Raw genomic sequence first — 4,915 nt, 5'->3', positions numbered from 1 at the left:
CGTTAGGACTCTACGCTGGACATTTGATCCCCGACCCATCCAGTCTTCCGTCTAGTGTCCGCGACTCTCAGGACTTCCACCTAGTGTCCTTAACCCTAGAATTTCGTCTGATGTTCTCGACCTGCCAAGACTTTATCCAATCCCACAGATCAGGACATTGTTGCCTACCACTATGTGAAAATCCGCAATAGACTTCGGATATTATCCGAAGTAATAGGTAGTTAATTACCGAAGTAGACACACGTGAAGTAAAAGGGTAAATTTTTTACTTCACCTCACGTTACCGAAGTCTATCACCGGTTCAAAACCGGTTCAAAATTGAACTGTTTTCGAAGTAAAAAAGCTTTATTACTTCATCAAGACTAGTAAAAATACTGAAGTAATTGATGATATGTTACTTCATAGGTTACGTTGTTTGACGAAGTAAAATATGTATACGACTTCATATTTTTTGAATTTTGGTGCAGTAAATATTTTATTTTACTTCTATATAATTTGACTTAGTCGAAGTATATATTTTGTATTACTTCATCGTAGTATAGAAGTAATAGAGCATATTTTACTACAACAAATAAATTCAAATGTAGCGAAGTAATTTATACGAACTACTTCCCAAATTTGATCAGTAGTGAAGTAAATAGTTTCTTTAACTACGCCACTATTTAAATTTATTGTAGTCTTTTATGTTGTATTACTCCATCATTTATTTATACCGTCGAAGTAATTGACAATATTTTACTACAATACAATTTTAATTGACCAAAAGAGTATATGATAATATGTTACTCCAACACAATATTTTTCACAATCAAAATTGAATAAATATATCATAAATATGTATCAAATACAATCCAAAAGTGTATTTATAAAAGACATGTTTAACTGTAACCCAAAAGTTTTTGTATATATAAATCTTTAAATACAATCCAAAATTTATATCACAACCTACACTTAAGCACCTATATAGAAGTAAACGAATTTGCTCCATGCACTTCTGACTTCATCATACTGAGATTGATTGTAATATTGTTTGTTTTTTGATGTTGCAAACTGAAACATAAACAAAAGTTTGAGAGGCAATATAAAATGATTCAATATTTCATAAAGAAGATATTTTATAAAGAAGAAATTCACCTTCATCTCCAATTGGGGATATTCATCCAAAACTATCTCTTTCATGTACCACATTTCACAATATCCACATTCAACACCACCTTTTTATTTTAGATTACCCTAATCAAATTAAAAATGTCATCAATAAGTCATAATCCAAATAATAAGAATTATTAATTGATGTCTAAATATATAGTTACAATACATACCGTCAATTGTTTAAAATCAGGTCCTTTTGAAATACCCCTTGATGCATTGTATAATTTGACCCCACTACATTGTAAAAAATATAAAGTTATTTTATCAACCTCTAATGAATTTAATGCCAATTACAACACAAGAACTTATGCAAGTAATGTAATTTGTAATAGGTTTGTTAAATACCAATCACACTCCATTCCATAACCCTTCTTAAGTAGAACCTCTGGAGCAATATAGTCTGGTGTACCAACAGTAGAATATGCCTGAAGTTATCCAACAGTATAATTGAAGAGATGTTAGAACCAGTTATTCAACATAGTAAATTCATTACTTGCAACATTGAGTAGTAAATTAATTATCTAAAATATGCAAAATGTAAGTCTTGACCAAATTAGAATTGTTGTTTCGTTGCTATAAAGGGGAAAAACTCAGCACTATACTTATGTTATTTTCTAGCAATTGCAGTTCAACATCACATTAGATCATTCCTGACCGAAAATCAATAAGATGAAATCCTTTAAAACAAGTTAGCTTATAAACTTGAACATGAATTTCTAAATAAAATCCTCAGTGGGTAGTCATGGATGCTAGAAATAATAAGTGAATCACATTGATTGTTATCTATGCTCCAGCAGAGGGAGTATTATATATCCAATGTAGTCCTAGATATTAATTATTTGATAAGAAACTACTTGATAAGAGAAGAGTTCCAATGCACCAACAAGAAACTACTTGATAAGAGAAGAGTTCCAAGAACCCATTTAGCAAATTGTTGAAATCCATTCATCATTATTTGAAGAATGCAACAACTGCCCAAGTTTAAAATGGGTTGTGTGCATGATCAGATTTGATAAAGGTTTTTTTTATCACTAGATTAGTGCCCAAATTCGAAATAAAATTTGGGCCAACGTGGCTGCAATCTTTTTGTGATGTCCCAAAGTTTTGCACCAGTGAGAGTGTGAAGCCAACTGGTTTTGTAAAATGAAGTTTCCAGCAGATAGACTTGATAAAGTCCTATAGTCAACAACCACATCTATCTTTCCCTATAGTATTTTCTTTCCTGTAACTTCTCAAAGTTATAGATTCATCTTCTCTTCTTTTGATCTTTCTAAGAAAACTAAAGTTTGTAGTTCTTCACTTTGTACATCATTTCTCCCACCGAATTGAAATTTTGGACCTAAGCCCCTTTTTTTCAAAGAATAAAAATAAAACAGATAATGAAATAAAAATCCAAGACAAGAAAATTGTAAGGAAATCACATATAATGCACAGAAAGGCATCCAACTTAAACTACTAAACTGTATCTCTCCAATTTGAACTACAGTATAGGCCAACTAAACAACAATCTGTATTCCATAAGAAAAGGATACTACTGTATAGTCAACCATAACTTGATATGTAATTGGATGGATGTGATAAGATATAAAAGGTGTTGTAAGCAACCTCCTCGATACCATTTATTGTTTAACAGAAAACCTGTCCATCAAGATTCTGCCCAAGAAGACATGTTTATACAGCAGATGGAATTATATAGATTTTTTTTTCAAAAAAAAAGAATTTTTAGCATGTAAGGTAATAGAATGAAACAAGCAAAAGAAAAGAAATGAAAAGGATAATAATTGTTCCACACCCTCCTCAAAATTAAGAGAGGATGGCGATCTCAAATTTATGGATAATATGGGATGCTAACTATAGGGAAGGAGATGCCCTAGGATAGGAGATGCCAGAAACCATGGGTAGGAAACCAACCTGGTTGACGAGTTGATGGCGTTGCAGGATCGAATTGGTTAGAGACGACGATTTCAAACTCGAAATGCTAGAAAGTAATTAACTACCAATTTAGTAGAGCGAGCCTTTTTACAGATCCATGATCCGCAACGCTGCGATTACAGAGGTGGGCAAGTGGTACTTGATTTAAACCAGTGGCTTCCACCAGTAGTCTACGAATCCCTAATGTAGAGAAGAAATCAAAGAGGGATAGCAGTTCAACTTCAAAGTAAAATGTGAAGAATTCTTCTACCAGTTTAGTAGAGCGAGCCACAATCGAAGACTTCGTCGCCTCTGTAAATAGTCTTCGACGCTGTCGTCGTCGTGAAATGTATTTTGTTGATTTAAATGACACCGACTGCTTGCTCCCCGTCATTCCCCGTTGTCAGATCGGCGACTTCCGCGTGGTCTAGGAAGTCCGAAGTGAATCTAAGAAGATGACTGCTTTTAACAACGCTAGAATCGCCAATAAGCAACAACTTAAACAAATAATCAAACTCCAGATGGTTCGGAGATGCCGAATCCATCGTAGTGAATGATTCCAAAAACCCTAACAAACAATATTACAACCCCCAAAATAAAGGCATTAGAGAATCGGGAGAAATCAGGATCAAATGAGACATCAATCCACTATAAGAAAAACTTCACCTAAACCTTAAAAGTACAGAATCGGGAGGAGGAACTTGATATCTCGGGCTTCCCTCTTCCTTGCTTGCTGTAGAGAGGGAAGAAACCTTACTGCTATTGAGAGGAAAGAAAGAAGGTGGTGCTATGGAGAGGGAAGAACCCTTGCTGCCGTGGATAGGAAAGAAAGAAGGAGGTCTTATGGAGAGGGAAGAAATCATGTTGCTATGTAGAGGGAGAGGCAAGGAAAGGATCTGCATTGAGAAGATAAAGTTTAGGTTATAAAAGTTAAACAAGTTGATAAATATGTTTATACACGTGTAATTGTGTAATATAATGACATTTATAAACTATGTTATTATAAGGGGTCTAATATGACAATTTTTTTTAAAAAAATAATCATTTTTAATTAATGTCCTTATAGAATGTTTATAACTACACTTTAAAATAAATATCATTAAGGAAGTATCATTATAGACTTTTTTTTTTCTAGTAATGGTTGTCTCTTCTTCCCGTGGCCAGGAAACCTCAAAAACGAAGACACGATGCTGCAGGGAAAGGAAAGAAGGGGGTGGGAGAGGGAAGACGCGCGCGACCGAAAAGAAAGGTCGAGGCGGTGAAGAAATCACTTGCCGCCTCTTCTTCATGTGACAAAGGTGATGATGAGCGCTCGGCTGAGTTGGGGCGGCGAAGACAGACTTGCGAGGGAAAAAATCCTAAGTTAATAGGGTTTTATCAAATGAATAGTTTAAAAACAATAAATTTATTAATTTATTAATAAATAGAAAAATATTTTAATAGATTTAGACATATTACTTCGGTAGGTAAACATATGAATTTTATTTTAAGACTTATTACTTCATCAAATATATAATATGAAGTAAAATATTAATAAAAATTAGTAATGAGCCCACTATTTTTAATCTATGAAGTCTAAAATGAAATTGACTTCATTAAATTTATTATCGAAGTTTATTATCATATATTACTTCGTATTTATAAATTGCCGAAGTAACCTATGGCGAAGTCTATACTCGATTTTCACATAGTGTACTCACAGTTAAAACTTTCCACCTGCCTAGTGTCCACTAGGACTTCTTTGCCTAGCCTCAACTAAGACTTTCACATTGTCTAAGATTACTTAAGACTTTCCTACCTACTTAATTAAACTTATTAGATCACACTATAATTTAGTTTTCCAACTTTATTA

General features: G+C 33.5%; 1 long non-coding RNA gene across 5 annotated transcripts; it reads right to left on the bottom strand.

The window, feature by feature from the left end:
* Window positions 1-798: 798 nt before the first annotated feature.
* LOC121991676 lies at window positions 799-3,977 on the bottom strand. Of its 5 annotated transcripts, none has more exons than XR_006114703.1 (6): window positions 3,335-3,977; window positions 3,064-3,264; window positions 1,498-2,805; window positions 1,323-1,386; window positions 1,135-1,233; window positions 799-1,050 (listed from the first exon to the last, which is right to left on the bottom strand). It is a non-coding gene; the product is annotated as an uncharacterized LOC121991676 (long non-coding RNA). The 5 variants fall into 5 exon arrangements; XR_006114701.1 differs by having other exon boundaries at window positions 1,498-1,577; XR_006114702.1 differs by having other exon boundaries at window positions 1,498-1,577; window positions 3,064-3,254.
* Between the last annotated feature and the right edge of the window lie 938 nt (window positions 3,978-4,915).

This window comes from Zingiber officinale, chromosome 6B (genome assembly GCF_018446385.1).
Source record: "Zingiber officinale cultivar Zhangliang chromosome 6B, Zo_v1.1, whole genome shotgun sequence".
Lineage (NCBI taxonomy): Eukaryota > Viridiplantae > Streptophyta > Magnoliopsida > Zingiberales > Zingiberaceae > Zingiber > Zingiber officinale.
Note: the sequence above shows the minus strand (reverse complement) of the source record. Positions and strands in the feature narration are given on the sequence as shown.